General features: G+C 42.3%; 1 protein-coding gene and 1 long non-coding RNA gene across 2 annotated transcripts in view; one reads left to right on the top strand and one right to left on the bottom strand.

Moving 5' to 3' along the window:
- The first annotated feature begins 4,393 nt into the window (after positions 1-4,393).
- LOC108145064 (GTP-binding protein Di-Ras2) overlaps positions 4,394-16,270 on the top strand; it is a 38,842-nt gene continuing 26,965 nt past the window's right edge. Inside the window, exon 1 of the mRNA XM_017270245.2 lies at positions 4,394-4,675. The gene's annotated coding sequence lies outside the window, so the exon portion shown is untranslated. The remainder of the gene's footprint in view (positions 4,676-16,270) is intronic.
- LOC108145065 lies at positions 4,725-5,612 on the bottom strand. Its single transcript, XR_001774384.2, has 2 exons — positions 5,449-5,612; positions 4,725-5,372 (listed from the first exon to the last, which is right to left on the bottom strand). It is a non-coding gene; the product is annotated as an uncharacterized LOC108145065 (long non-coding RNA).

Below are 16,270 nucleotides of genomic sequence, written 5' to 3' on the forward strand. Positions count from 1 at the left end.
GTTTTGGGTTGCATAACGCTGTTGGCATGGGTGATTGCTGTTTGTGTAATTAGAGCCATCCGAGTTGCAGTTGACATTGATAGTTTATTAAGAGGACTTGGCCCCTTCGAGCCCCGAATCCTGGCTGAAGGCCAGGCTGTTTGGTAGTCCTGTATCAGTCTGCTGGGTGTATGCAACGGGTAATAAATCAAAGTTAGTATAGCAATCAATCCGTGACACAAAGGCGAACAAAAAGAGTCAAGACCGAAGTGCTGGCAATTTGAATGCCAGTGGTAAGTGGCCAAAGTCCAAACACACTCACAAACACACACACACGGACAGGCACATGGCCAAAAGTCAACAACTGTGCTGGCAATTTGCTGCAATCATCCAACAACACATCCTCTGGCTTTGGCTCGTCCTTCCTCCTTCTCTTTTCCCAGTGGCCGATGTTTATGAGTGCAGCTAAATTGTTGTTCTCTGTTTTTCACTCGCTGTTTTTCCGGTCTTCTTTTTGCCGAGGGTTTTCCAGACCCTTGACCGATGATGGCTCACACACATAGTGTACCCCTCGTGGCCTCACCGCCTCTTGTGGCGGATATTTGCATATTTCTAAACAGGTGTAAATTAAATTTGACAAATTTTTTGCGGCTGCCAGAGCGTGTCCTTGTGATATCCTGGACGCCCGCCAGCCCCCGCAGCAGTTTTAATAACGTTTTGTGACATTTACATACCTCTGAGGCCTGGTCATGATGCCGGCCCATAATTTAGGTTTATTGTCGGCCAAATGATGCAGTTGGATGGGATGTGAAACAATTACTGCTGGATTTACGCACGTGTAAAACATTTTAATTAAATCCGTGCTGACGTGCCGCTTGGTTTTCCACTACAGCCTGGCAGCTCCTAGGAATTTTATTACACTTTCGAAGGTTGAGTGTCCCGCTGGGCTCCAGCACTAATTGGTGGCCAGGGCGATGCCGAAACTTCGGCTGCGTTGTCACGGGCGACGCTCAAGTTTCCGTCAGCAAATTGAAATTGAAATGACAACACTGGCAGGAGCAGCCAAACCATCAACCGCATTGGGTGTAGGAAAGGAAATGCAACTCGCGCATCTACAAATAGGAAATTTCATGACAAGTGCCGAGCTGAAGGTTGAGGTGAGGGCGGGGGTTGATGAGGGCTAGAGAGTGGGTGGCAGGGTGACTGGTTGGTCGACACGTTTCGCTGGGCACTCGCTCTTGCAATCGCCTGTCCTCCACCTTAACCTAGGCCTTTTTTCATTTCTGCCTCTGACAGATCCCCTGGATTATTTGCCAAATTGACAGTTTATGTTTGATCTGCTTGCCAACTATCAAAGAGGGACCATTTACTTCCGAAAACTAACAAATCCCTTTCGCAATAAGGTCCTAGCGTGGATTAACATTATGGTTTTTGTAAAAGCGAATTAACTTTTACTGCCTTAACTGTAATTAATTCATAAAAAGCAACGGAGAACTTATTGAAAATAGCAATAATATAATATATTCTTGATTAGGAGCATCAGACGAGTTGATCTATACTGTTAATTTTTAAGTTGGCTTTCGGTTTAAAAGCTAGTTGAAGCTTTGCCAAAAGACTTATTTTTATTATCGGAACCGAGTCCGGATGCTTTTTATAAAAAGTTATGCTAAACTTCGTTGTTTTCGAACGAATACGCATAAAACTCAAGCTTTAGTAACTAAGAAACTACATCATATAGCAGCCACAAGATATAATAATCAATCAATTTATTCAAAAGTTTAAACAAACTTGTTTTCAATTAATGTTCATAAAATTGATTTTTCGATTTTTCTTATTTGAAAAACGAAGTTAGCATACATATATTCCTATCTATCATAAACGTACAAAATTATTGTAAGATTATTGGGCAACTCATTTTTCTTAAGGTGCAAGGATATATTAACATCCGCTTACCAAAGATAGCTCCTTCTTGTTTAACATATATATTAACAAGAAGGGAACCAAACTTCGGCAAGCCGATGTCCTCCAATATTTTTGGCACTGGGGTGTGGCAGCCACTCTTTGACGCCCCTTCGAAAAAAGGTGGTTTTCGGTGAACATCTTTTGAAATTTCATGGAAATCATTAATTTAATTAAGAAAAACGAATATGAAAACGCTTTGTGATTATCTGTTGAGTTATGTATAACAATGTGTACGAAACTTCAGAGCAATCGATTTGGTAGTTTTGGCAGTTTTGGATGCTCACCCACTTGGGGAAAATTGTATTCATGGGAAACTTAAAAGGTTGTTTTCACTCGAAATCTAAACCAAAACAAAATCAATTGTATAACTCGAGGTCACCATAGCTCAAACTATTTTTTAATTAATACATAGATATTAACATTTTTCGTTACAAAATTTGATATCCGAAGTTTTGTATATCGAATAAGCGGAAATTGGATATTGCTTCCACTTTCTTACCTCGTTTGTTTGCCAATACGGCTTAAAATCTAATAAACTCTGCAGGGGTATACAAATTTTATTTTATTTTTACGAAGTAAGAGTTTTGCTTAGCACATTTCATAACTCCTTTGTTGTTGCCTACTTTTACAAAGTTCTTAGTTGTTGCTTCGCTCACTGTAACTTACTGTAAAGTAACTGTGAGAACTTTATATGGTTAATGTAATCGTCAATACAGTAAAATATTCATGTTGAAATGAATAAATGTATTTATTTAGTTTTGATTACTTGTCTTTGCCAAGTTTACATTTTTGAAAATTTTCATAGCTGCATTGCCGGACTCTGAATGGTTGTCAACTTATGTGCCCGCCTCTTTGACTGTTAAAAGTTCAGGTTTAATGTACTTTCTCCCTTTCTTTTATAAAAGTCTGTGCCAGTCACACGTTATTGCCTCTCCGCAGGTGGCGGGGTCCAAACGATTATTCTGCATCCTGCATACTGCAGCAGACAATTGTAGGGGCAAAACTGTAATTGTAACTCACTTTTAAGTGCGTCTGACAACTTTGGTAATTAAGGAATTATGTCATGCGCACGTTTCCCACTGAAAAGGGCTCTCTCCCTAACTGACTGTGGGTGGCAGACCCATTTTTGATTGCGTCGGTTGCCTTGGTTTTCCTGTATCGCACTCTGTGTTCTGTATATTGCATTTTTGCAATTGGCATTTAATTTCGAAGGTTGCTAAGTTGCATATTGTGTTTATGCACGTTGAACTCCGATTGAAAGGGATCCCCATTGTTGGTGCTCTGGCCAGGTGCAATATTCCGCCGAAGGTGTTTGAAAGCTGGCCCCTCCCCACCGGTGGAGCGGTGGGGTACCACAAAAATGGTAAATCCCCAGTTCGCTCCAATGCACACTGGACACAATTTAAAGCTCGTCCTGGCCACGCACAGCACACAGCACACAAAGGAAGGGGCCAACAGGACTGACTGTTCCGGGCAAACAAGTTAACGCTCTTCACGCAGACAGCAGCTGCCAGTGTGCGTATCTGGACGAGGCAGGTTAATGAAATACTTGGGTATGTAAGCTGGACGGGGGCATCGGCATGCCTGCCAGTCGGTCAACCGACCTGTCTCGTCCTCTCGGTTGCCAAGAACATGGCGAGACGGATGTCCCTTTTTTTGTTACGATTACAGCAGGTATGAGGTTCTCAGCTCGGGGCGATGGAAAGTGCAAACGTTTGTTAACACTTTAAATTTAATACATGCTATTGAATATTAAGGAGTTGCTGGCGGGTAAACAAAGCATGGCTGACAATTATCAAGCATACGCCCTGTCGGCCGCCTCAGGTCCTCGCTCGCCTTTTGGCAGTGTAAGTGTGCTCTGTGGATAATTAACATTTGTATGCCAATATTTGCCGAGGCAACCGCAAGCATCTAAATGAAAATCTCTGCCTGACATGAGGTGCTCTTCGCCTCTCATCAGATTTAATTCCCATCTGAGGTGCGTGTTCAAACAAATGGGGCTTTAGTGTTTTGCTCTGGGGACATGGGGGCATGAAATTTACTCAGGTGAAAGAGTTTATCCGATGGTCAAGTGTGGGATTTGTATGGCGTATCTAGATCAAAATATTCTCAGAGCCATAGCAATACGAAACTGAAGTTTTCGCCAAGACAGGCCATCCGTAATTAGATGCCAATTTAGGCAAATTGTTCAAATTGAACTGTCAGAGGAAGTATTACCAACCGTTCAACCTTTCCAGCAGGTTCGAGGGGTAGCCCTCGAGTCGGACCGCAGACAAAAGCTCTGGTTCACAACCCGGCTAGTGGCAGCAAGGACCTCAGCTTTGTCCTGACGACGCCTGCGTCCTTTGACGCTGGAAGGTTTGTTTTGGTCGCAACCACGACCTGCAACACGTTGTGTTTTGAATGCCTTGGCGGCAAACGGTCGAGGCCTGTTGGGTCTATAAAAGCCACCTTCCACGCTGGCAGCCAAACAGTTCCCAGCATGATAGCAACGCACGCGGTCCTCATCGGAAACCCAGAGACTCATTAACGACGGATTATTGGTTTGAAAGAGGTGTCAGTGGCGACTGTTACTTCTGTGCTCCTTCGGTCGGTGGTGATCCGAGAAAGTGTTTGTGGCCTTTGTGTGTGGTGATTCCGGAGAACATAAATCAGAAATTTAATCAATCTCACGTGCCGACTTGCAGTTTCCAACCGATTCGACGTTATTTCGGAGTGATTAAGTATACGCCAGGTAAGCCCGCCCAGCAAATCCCAGTGACCTAGTAAGAAACGTGGTCATTTCGAGAGCCCACAGCCTGGCCACCAAGTCCTGCATTTAATGGACACATTAAGGCATAAACAAGGGCAAAAAAACAAGGCACGTACTGAGTGCAAGTGCAAAAGTAAAGACTTTAAAGTGCCTGCCAACGGGGACAAGTTACGATTATGGCGGAAAATTCAAATTTTTCGCAAGCTATCCTGCCGCATCCTCACCCTCCTGCTCCTGCTCCTGCTCCTGCTCCTGCTACTGCTCCTACTCCGCACATCCATCCCTAGGTGGGGTCTTCAATATCCAATTTTAACGGCAGCATTCGCTGGCATAATAAAAATTTATCGTAAGCGCATTAAATTTGTAGCCGCCGCAAGTTTCGCTCTGTCCTCCTTTTTTTTTTTAGGTGTAGAGACAAAGAGTCCTCGCAGCAGTTAACATGTCTAAGTAAGCTCTAAGTCGTCCTCAGATCTGCCTTTTGTGTGTCCCGTCCGGAGGAGGAGCTGTGCCATGTTGTGCATTTTTATTACGATTGTACAGCTCGCACATGCCAGAAAGCAAGCATCCCTCAGGAACCCCTAGAACATCCACTGGTGTCGGTCCATCATAAATTCTAAATTTGTCAAATAAATAGAAGGTGGAAAAAGCACCCGGTGGCAATACCCAATCCATTTGTGAACTGGATTGGTGGGACCGTAATCGGATTTTACCATGTTTTTTCATCTCATCAGAAAACTGCTTTATGGGAATTTTACCTTTTTACTTTACTATGGTTATCAATGGACTTCTTTTGCACTGGTTGGGGATTTTAAGCCATTTTAGACATCAAATGTGTGTTGAATAACCAATGCTTAAAATCTTGTTACAAATTTCGTTGTTACAGCTTTTACTTTGATTTTTGGAATATATGAAGCTAGCAGTGTAAGCAAAGCCAAAAAATTATAAATATTGGATTTTTTACCTCAGGCCTATTTCGGCTTACAAATTTTATTTTATGTATTTATATTGGACAGCATTACCAGCCCAATCCACCTTGGTTTGTTGGAAAGTACGTCTTTCGAAACAAAACTATAGCTATACGTTTTATTAGGATATTTATGAAATAACATTTTATTTGCTTGGGTAATTAATATTGAACAGACAGCAAAATGTACATCAGCCTAATATTTTCCCAAATTGTATGCTTTTTTCCCATTTTTTTATTGTTAAAGAGAGAAAACGGAATGATAAAAAAATTCTGTTGGTTCCGAAGAGTTCCCTGACAGCTAAAATTCAAAAAGTAATCTTAGAAGTACCAGAATACGGAGAAAAGAAGCTTTAACTTAGAATTTCAAGGAATACCTCACGTTGCTAAAATCGCATCTTTCATTTGGATTCATATTTCCTATCCTATACATCTCCTTTTATAAAATTCATTCGCCTAATTGTTTTTTTTTCGAATGTTTTTCCTCGTATTTTTTCTTGTGAACAAGAAAAAATAAGCTTCATATATTCCATTTCTGTGCGGGAGTTCTTGGTAATCGAAAGCAAGGTAACTGTTTGCCTAACTCCCTCTGAGATTGCATAATTACTTTCACGTTTAAAGCCCAGTCGAGTTTGACTCTTAAGGCCGTTGTTAAGGGACGGAGATGCTAATACTCACCTGACGCCTTCAGCCCTTAATGTGTGTATACAGTCGCATGTAAATGCTTATGTTCCATATGTTTATGCTAGATTAAACGTTTTTGCTGGCAAACTGCGAATGGGGGATAAAACACACACACTCGCACACACGCAGAGCCCCAAAGGTATGCCTGCTTTTTATTGTATCTTAAGTAGGGCCAGCTGCGTAGCGCCTCGGGGACTCGACTCGGGCGCACACTATGTCATAATGAAGTCTAGACCGGATGCCAGAAGTGCGTTGGCATTTACCATAGTTTGCACTGCTCCGCTGTGTGTGTGTCGACCCGATCGAGTTGATATTAAAGTCAGGCCCTGTGTCGCAAATCCCACCACATTCGCTGCCGTTTGTCATGGACAAGGGTCCCTGGGAGGCGGCTTGTCTGTGAAGACTATTAATTACATCTGACTCGCATAATTGATAAACTGAATGCCTTTGCCTGGGCAAAGAGGTTCCCCATACTTTCGGCATGGTAGAGAGCTCTCTGGCAGTTGCACTTGACACCTTTAAAGAAGGTGGCTGCTGTATTTTCGCATCACCCATACGCACTGTGGTACGCACAGGCTTATCCCTGAGAAAGCCACCAGCTGGCGTGAGTTGCAATCCGTATGCAAAGCGCAAATTGAAAATGCACACGAGGCGAGAGAAAGGGGTGGATGGCAGCCAAAGTGGCAACTAAATGCCGGTGAAATGGCAGGACTGAATGCCTGGAAAACTGTTTTGTTTCTTGCCTCTTTGTTGTATTAAAATTAAAAGCACATAAAAGGTTCAAAGCTTCCACTTGGCCTGACAACGGTCCCATGTCCCAACGTGTGAGCTCGTGTTTCCGCCTTAATGCCTCCATTTCCACTTACTTTAATAGTTTCTGCTCTTTTTCCGGACAGCACTTCTGGGCCCCTCGGCCCGCCAATGGCTTCATTGAAATTTTAGCACACACTCGGCCGGAATACTTGTGGGTGAACAGCCTCTTGATGCTGCGGTCTCATTTGATTAAAGTGCTGCACCATGTTTGTTGTCCTCCACTCTTTGGCCTCGATTATCATCTCGATGGGGATGTGTGTTTGGGTTTGTGCTGATTTTATGGTCCGACGGATTTTCCTTTTTTTTTTGTTTTCGCCTGGCCGCTACCGCTTCGAGTGCCCCTTTTTACCAGCTTTATTGAAATTTTATTGTACAAAATTGTCTCAACAAGCCGAGAGATGGGATACGTTTGAAGGCACTTGATGACCATCAAATGCTGGCCAACCAAACTGAGAAGCATTCGAGGAATGCGAGCCATGCCAAAGCAAACAGAAATCGCATTATATTAAAAGCAATTTTAACTTTTGAGACAAATGCCCATTTTGCTTTCTACTACTGCGAAACATGGCTCGAAATATAAAGAAATGGAAAGGGTGGAACGTGTTTGTGGCACGCTCTTCAGCTGAATTATATAATGGTTATAATGGGTAAAAATAAAGTATGCCAAGTGCGCCCGAGCTCAGCATATTTATATATTTATGTAGAGCAATTCACTTTAATTGCACAGCGATTTGAAGAAACCTTCCCTTCAAACGGGAAATTAATCTAGGACACCGACATTTGCAGGACCAAAGCGGTCAGGGCGGAGCCTTTCTGGCTCTTTGCACTGCAACCTAATTAACGTGCGCTATTCAGTCACATTAACAACAATGCATACTCACGTCGAAATTGTTTATAAATTATAATTTGATAGCACGCCTGAGTGAGCAGGGGATCGGGGAAGCAGCCCCAAGTTTGCACTCGATCAAGTGGAAAATCAAAACTAAAGACAAGGCCAAAACAGAGGCGAAGACAAACTGGGTGGTTGGGGCATGCCAAGTGCATAACTCACCGCAGCAGCCGCTGCTGCTCCACCAGCACTCTTACCAAAACCTAGCCCGGTTCAATTTCAAAGTGTCAGACTCAGTGAGGCCAATCGAAACACTAAATGAAGACGGAATATCCTGCAAGTCCATAGACGCCTGTCATCGCTTAGCTCAGATGGGGAAAAAGTGCCCTAGTGCCTCTCCCCAAATCCCTGTCCTCATGAGTCCTCATGCCGGAGCAGTCGAAAGGGTGCTGGATATGTGTGGGAAAATATGAAACGCCATCAGCATATGCCTCGGTGAATCTCTCACAATATTCATAGGAGTGCGGGTATGTATGTGGGTCCTCCAATCCACGCGCTGGTTCTATTGACAATCTCGGCTAAACTTCCGCCAACCGGCAGGCTGCCGCTGCCCCTTGTTGTTGCCATTTCGCCCGTTTTCCATTCCAAATACCACGTGGCAGGCTCTGAGGCAGAGCAATCAATAAGTTTGTATGCCCGTCAATCCCCTCAACCTCCTCAGAATCTGCAGCACGGCCCAAGTGGATTTTCTAAAAGTTAGCTGCCATTTTTTTCGGTTCTTCAGCCGCGGCGGCAGCAGCGTTGATAATATCAAATTGAGGTCGTTTTTCATCGTTCGGCTTTTAAGCATTTAAAGTGGCTAAGTGTTATTCAAAAATCGATTGCAGACCGCGGCCTGCCCCCCACGTCCCCAGCCTCTAACATGACAAATCTGACCAGCTTTTATGGGCTGATAAAGCAATTAATTTCGAATCGCCTGCTAGAAATAAAAAAGAAATCCGATCGGCAACGTGATAGGCAATTTGGGGGCCGAAGGATAAAATTAGGCAGTCACGTGGCCAGGAGGCATGGAAGCCATCGGGCGCATCATCAGGGCCGATAAAGATTACGCGTATTATTATGTTAATCGAGATTATGATGACAGTCATCAGCGCCTCATCAGAAGCTGCTCCGCTTGCTGTCTTTTGTCCCTGCGACTCGGGTTCGTTACCCAGGCTCCTCGGGTCTTTCGTTCCTCCACCGCCAATCTGCGGGGGAAACTTCAACCGACATAGACCGACGCAGACACACAAATCTCTTTATAATCGTCCCGGCTCTGTCGTCCTTGACGAGGGAAATGCTGCCCTAGGATGGGGGCGTGTCCAGGAAGACGGGTCGGGTCGATGTGGGTTCGTTTCGAGGCTGGAGGCTGGAGGGTTTTTGTGCCTACACTTGTACATTTTTATTTGTTGGCATTCCGCAATTTATTTCATATCTCTTCCAGCGGCCGTGGCAACTCCTGCGAACGCAATTTTTTGCCAGCTTGCCAGCTGGCCTGTCCGCCGGTCTGGAAGTCTGGCAGTCCTTCTGTCCGTCAATTTGTTGGCTTTCTGTCAATGGCTGGCGGCCTTTTGAAGGCGCGGCGTGCTGCTCACTCCCAGGTCGCTACACTTTGAGAAAGTTTGAAGCCGTGAGGCGGCATCGCCGGAATGCCGTCAAAGGAAGCCGTATACATGAAGGCGCTGGTGCTGGAGTGTGCTGACGAGAGGCCTAATCAAATTATGCCCACTTTGCTGTCCGCTGACGTTGGCCTCTCGGATGATATGAAACAAAGTAGGTTATGCCGGAGACGGAGATGTGCTCATTAGGCCAGATGCGAGTGGGCTGATCTGATTGTCAGCTTTTCCAGCTGCCCATTAGTCATGTGTGTGGCCTGGGCTGGGACAACGTGACGTATGCGTAGTATATATGTTTTTCAAAATCTCAAAGTTCGACAGACCCTCGTATATTGGCTGGGCAAAGAAAAGTTTTGCTCCAGCTCTGGTCGTTCTGGGATTCCTGGCGTGCTGTGAGTTCGGTCTTCTGGGTCTCGGTCTCAGTCTTCGGAATGCCAGGAATGCTGTTTGTGATTTTTCTTTCCGTTTTCTTTTTAACATTTTTCACCGTGTCGCAGTGCCGTTTTCCCCGTTGCCCCCGCCTCTTTGCTGTGCTGGTTGTTTGCTCGTGTTTCCGCTGTTTCCCCGCTTTTCCCTACCCATTTTCCCTTCCCATTTCCCGAACTCACTCACGCGTAAAGCGCGCGTTGCGTGTTTTATGAATCTGCCCTGGCACTGCTTCTCTATTACGTCCTAGACAACTTGAACTTGTCCTCCTACTTCATCATCCTCCGCGTCGCCTTCGTCTTCGTCTTCTCCGGGTACTGCTCCTTGTTTCCGGTTGATTTTCAGCTGCGTCCTTTGTGCCTTCACCCGGTCCCATTTCCTCTGCTACGTCCCACGGCATTCGTGTTTATTAAGTCTAATTCAATTTTGTGTGAATTTTATTTGTTGCATACATTAAGGCTGATGACGTTGAAGCTACCCCAAGCCATCCCAACCTCCCCAGTTCGCCTTGGGTTCCGGTTCATGATCTGGGGCTCCCGGGCACTGAGGTGTTGCGCCTTCGTCACAGTTGTAATTACACTCAGTTCTTCTATGAAGTTTTTAATTAAAACTTTGATAAATAAGCTCAATTTATATCCGGCCAGATATTTAGCATTTAACAAAAGCGCCAACGCGTGAGTTCTCCCAATGCTCCCTCCCTTTTTCGCGGAAGCAGACTTTGTGATGGTGTGCATTTCTTTGAGAGTGCAGATTTCGCCATTTTAATTGAAATTTACCAAGGATTTCTTGGTCTTTGAAATTACCGGAACGTGCATAATCAGACATAAAGCGGACAGGCTGAGGAGTAAAATAAACTGACAGAGTAAATATATTGGGGGAGAATCGTAAATAAATATGCCATTCATGGCCACCAAAAATGGGTTTAAATTTACACTATACACTTTGCTAGCACCTTTTGTGAACGAAACGATTTATATTCGTCAGCAATGCAATTCTACTTTTATACACCTCGTATATAAATATATGGAAATTTATGACTGTGATAGCTTTCCCACATTTGTTTCAATTATTCACAGTTCGAATAAAACATGCATATAAATTCAGATCCAATGCCAAGTGCGGAATTGTTCGACAGCGGTGTACACTTTGCAGGGCTGGTTGGTTCCAAGTGCCGTTCTGCAAGCTTATAAATTTTTATCGCTCTTGACATAGACGCGTTCACCCAGCGAGTGCAAAGTGAGCCCTCATGAACTGCCAAATTCGCCGAGCATACACACACGCACACACACACACACACAATCCCATTTAAGCGTCCTGGGAAAGTGGCCCCAAGTGGGTCACAATCGGGCCAAGTCAAATCAATTGACGCCAAGACGCGTCTGCACACTCGGGCAGGGCCATTGTCGTCGTGTTTGCTGGCTGGCAATGCGATTAACCCACAAACGGCCTGGGCAGACGTGCCCCGAATCCTCATCCGGGTAAACTGTGGCAAGTCCGCCTGCCACTGTCATTGCAAATGCAACTGCAGCTGTTATTGTTGCTGTTGCTGTTGCAAGGAACGTGGCCACCCAAGGCACCCAGACATTACATCGATTGCATAGCCAACGGGGCGGATGGGTGATGAACTGTGATGAGAACTAGCCAAGTACTTTTATTTCGATACTTTTTGTGGGTATAACCAATTTGAGACTATTTCTTTTTTTCAAAGGGTAAAAACGATTTGATTTTTTTTTGGGAATTTAAAGGAACATCATGGATGATAATTTCTTCGCCTGCAAAGAAAAATAAAAAATCACTCTTTGACACATTTTACTACTAAGTGGTGAGGAATAAATTAAATCTTAAAACTACTATTGCACTGCAAAAACTCGAGGGAGTGTCTAAACCGATTAAAACAGCTAATAATAGATATCATTCTTTGCGTGCAGCTGTAGGATTTTTTTTCTTTAAGTTCCCTTTCTATCCAAATACAATTTGTCTTTAGAGAAATTCAGAGAAACTATTAATGTATTGGCCATTGTTAGGTATGAGTTTTCCTTCTTTGCTCAATTGTTCATCTCTGGAGCCCAAGAACGAATCAAGGCATTTCTTAGATAGATTTTAACTGGTTTTGCTTTGATATGTGTTCATTTGTTGTCGGTAGATGTCTCACTGTAATCGTCGCAACCGATTTCAACAGCTCATAATAGATTACATTTTTTTGAAACCACAAAATATATATCGTTACTTTTTGTGTCGAGATCGCCTTTCTGAATCCTTTAAGTCAGTACAAAGAAGTTTAAATTGATGGAGAATGATCAAGAACGAATCAAGGCAACTTCACCATAGCCTTACTGTAACTTTCAACGACTTTCAGATGCAGATTTATAAAAATAATAGCAAAAAAGTATCCCGTTTCTTAAATTCTTTTTTGTTGGTACCAATTTCTACATAGTTGATGTTCAAAAAAACTTTGTTTTTTACACTTCAACGCAGTGACAGAAATAAGAACAATATTTGGAAAAACAAATATTGGTCAATTGCCACGTTTAAAAATCAAATATCACTTCACTATCGGTTTTTGGAGAAAAGCGTTTGCCAGACTTTCACCTGCCATAATTTGCAAAGTATTTGTAGTTTATTCGTAAAAATTCAAACTCAAATTCTTAAAAAGCTGGTCTGCTGACTTATGTATCAATGCGCCCTTACTTCAGTAAGTAAGTTTGAGTTTATTTTGAGTAATGGGGCTTTCACACAGATTGACGGTTAGAAGGCCCTCAGATTGCATTGTACAAGTACCGGATATACGCATCACTAGCAACGACCAATAGCAGTGACAGCCAGGCGCATGGCTTGCGCTATTTTGGCCAAAGGACAAGTAGAACGGAGCAGGCGGGTGTCCCACTGCTGTTGCTGTCTCGGCGTCTGTGGTTTGTTTGTGTTTAATTTGTGGCTCTGGCAGATGCTGACAATCGATGACGAGCCCTCGGAGACTGGTTGCAGCGAGTGCCAGCTATCTGCACCTGCTCCCCACCAACGACCCTGCCAACGTTTCCCTTTCTCGCGCCTGATTAAGTTTTTGCATTAATTTACCCACACTCTCGATGGCTCCATCCTGGTGCTCGTCCTCGTCCTCGTCCTTGGCTTGTTTGCTTAGCCATTAGCCGGGGATTCTGTGACCTGCGGGTCGTGAGAGCAGAGCTTTGGGGTTGCCGTCTGCCAGCGAATGCCTGACCTTTTTTGTTAGCTAGTGGCTGCCAGTGCCAACAGCTTTCGCCTTGCTGGCTTTTCATGCTTGGCTTGCAATCAAATTTATTTAGATCTCCCTTTCAACCAACTCGCAGTCCTCATCAGCGTAAAGTCGATTACAAAATCTGCGTGCGGAACCTTTTCTTGATTGCGAAAACGCACAAAACTCGATTAGAGTGCTCCAGAGTGCAGCTGCCGATAAGGACACAGATAACGAGTGAATCGAGTATCGATAAAACGCCAGAGCTAAGCGCCCTTCGATGTCACTCCAGGCCAAGCCGACAAAGCCGCTCATGACTCCGGCTCCAGCTTCAGCTCCAGCTCCGATCCTGTTTCATTTTCCGCATCTGTGCCCAATCCATCCAATTAGTCGAGTAGTCAGCCACGTGGCTTGGTTCTGGCACACCAATTTGCATCAGATTCCGGTTGCTGCAACTAATTTGTTGTTCCTGCAGCTAAGTTTCTGCCCCTCAGAGTTAGCTCATTAAGAACATGACAGGATCGTAAGGGCTTCAGCGGCGGAATAATGAGTTCAGTTCAAGTGCAAACTGTTTGCCCGAGTGCCGGGCGGTCAAAAGGACTTTAACCCCGCCCTCGCCACCGCCACCGCCACTGCCTTCTATATTTAGATACCTCAACAAAGTTTTTCCCAACACTTAAGTCGAACAGATAAAAGGCGTTGTCGTTGTCCTCTGCCCGCCTTTTCACGGGGCACTCGGCACTCAACACCCTAACACTCCATTCCAAGCTCTTAGCTGCCTGTTCTCGGCGGCAATTTGCCGTGATTAGTATAAATAAGTAACAGTTAGTGACCCATTTTCTGCACACCATTGAGCCAGAAGGAAAAAGGCTTTAATGTTTCGCCTCCACCATGAAATTGGTTAGACCAGATATGTGTTCGCTAGGTTGGTCCTCTGTGGTATGTAAAATTTCATCCCTTTGCCAGCATAGGCATATTTATATACTCGCTAGACGAACAGCAAATAGAATATAAAATGAAATCGCGGGTAACAGGGTGTCACAAACGTGTCCGACCCTTTTCTTTTAAATTTCATCTTTGGAAAGACCCATTGACGTCTCTGTTAGGTTTAGGAACTGTAAAAACTAGAGAAGTCGGAGACAAATCAAGATTTAAATTTAAATGAAATGTAGTCCTTAAATCTAAAATATGTGTTTGGGAAATAACTTTCCGAGAAGTGTCAAAAATAAGCATACGCAAAGGTTAGGCCTAAGAATTGATGCATACTTTTCTCGTTAAAAATAGGCATGTTTTATTTGCTAATGAATAAATATTGTAAAGAAATTCGACTGTATGCCAGAGGCAGAACAAAGATGAATAGAAACGAATGGGAAGCTGAAGAATGCTATAGCAACACAAAAATAAAATAATTATTAAATATTTTTAAATGTAGATGAGCTTAATTTGCACATATGCAACGTCAGATTGTTTTGTGGATATTATTAATAAGTATATTTATGTAATATTAGATTAGTGTTTAGGATGTCAATAATAAATGTAATAGTTATTGTATTTCAAAATAATGAAATTCAACTACTGAATAAAAAAAAACGTTTACTTTTGTAATGTAAATGTAATGTAATCTAATCGAATGGGAAGCTGAAGAATGCCATAGCAACATCCTACGTAGTCCTCGCCCACAAACACAAAAATTAAATAATTATTAAATATTATTAAATGTTTAATTTACACATATGCTACGTCAGATTGTTTTGTGGATGTTATTGAAAAGTTTATTTATGTAATATTATATTAGTATTTATGATGTCAAAATTAATTTAAATGAGTATTGTATTATTACAAAACAAAATTGAATTGCTGAATAGAAAAAAACGTTTTTTTTTTAATCTAAATGTACGTTTTGTATTATTTGATAAGTAGCTTAATCTAATCTAATAGAAAGCTGCAGAATGTCGACAAACACAAACATATAATAATTATTGAATATTTTTAAATGTAGCTGAGCTTTAATTTAAACATATGCAACGCCAAATTGTTTTGTGGATATTATTAAAAAGTAAATTCATGTAATATTAGATCAGTATTTATGATGTCAATAATAATTGCAAGAAGTGCTGTATTTCTATATAATTAAATTGTATTACTGAATAAAAAATAAAATTTTTTTAAGTAAATATAATTTTTTTATTATTTGATCAGCGAAATGCTACCCAAGTGGCAGCTTAATCTAATCAAATGGGAAGCTTAAGAATGCCATAGCAACTTCCTGCATAGACCTCGCCCTCAAACACAAACACAAAAATAAAATAATTATTAAATATTTTTAAATGTAGCTGAGCTTCAACTTGTTTTGTGGATATTATTGAAAAGTATATATTCATGTAATATTAGATCAGTATTTATGATGTCAATAATAATTGTAATAGGTATTGTATTATTATACAATTAAATTGTATTACAGAATAGAAAAAAAAAAAAATTTTTTTTATGTAAATGTAAGTTTTTTATTATTTGATAAGCGAAATGCTACCCAAGTGGTAGCTTAATCTAATCAGTTTACTTAATTTTATTTGCTTACTTCATATTTTAGGAAAGGAATGTATAAAGTTATTCTTAAGACTTTCATCGCTAGTTTTACGGGTAAATTATTAAAAAATCACTTATTGTATGTATAGATAACAAAGCATGTAAAAATGTCTTTTATAATGACTAGCGAATTGGCAATGCAAAATCGTGTAATAAAAGTAGTCTTAAAGTTTCAAAAATTGAAAAAATCTTTTTAGTGGAAAACTTTACTGCCCTTGCTGGCAAGATGAGCCAGTAATAATTTACATCTTGGCTCGGAGGATGATAATGGGTACCCGCACACCGCATGGGAAGTGTGGGGGGCGTGAAAGGTGTTCGGGATTGTGGGTTGAGAGGCAGGAGGACTATCCAGAGCTGCCATCATCGCAGTAATCAACAGTTAAACGGCAACGCCTGGTGGCCCAGATTTTGC

This window comes from Drosophila elegans, unplaced genomic scaffold (genome assembly GCF_018152505.1).
Source record: "Drosophila elegans isolate 14027-0461.03 unplaced genomic scaffold, ASM1815250v1 contig_133, whole genome shotgun sequence".
NCBI lineage: Eukaryota > Metazoa > Arthropoda > Insecta > Diptera > Drosophilidae > Drosophila > Drosophila elegans.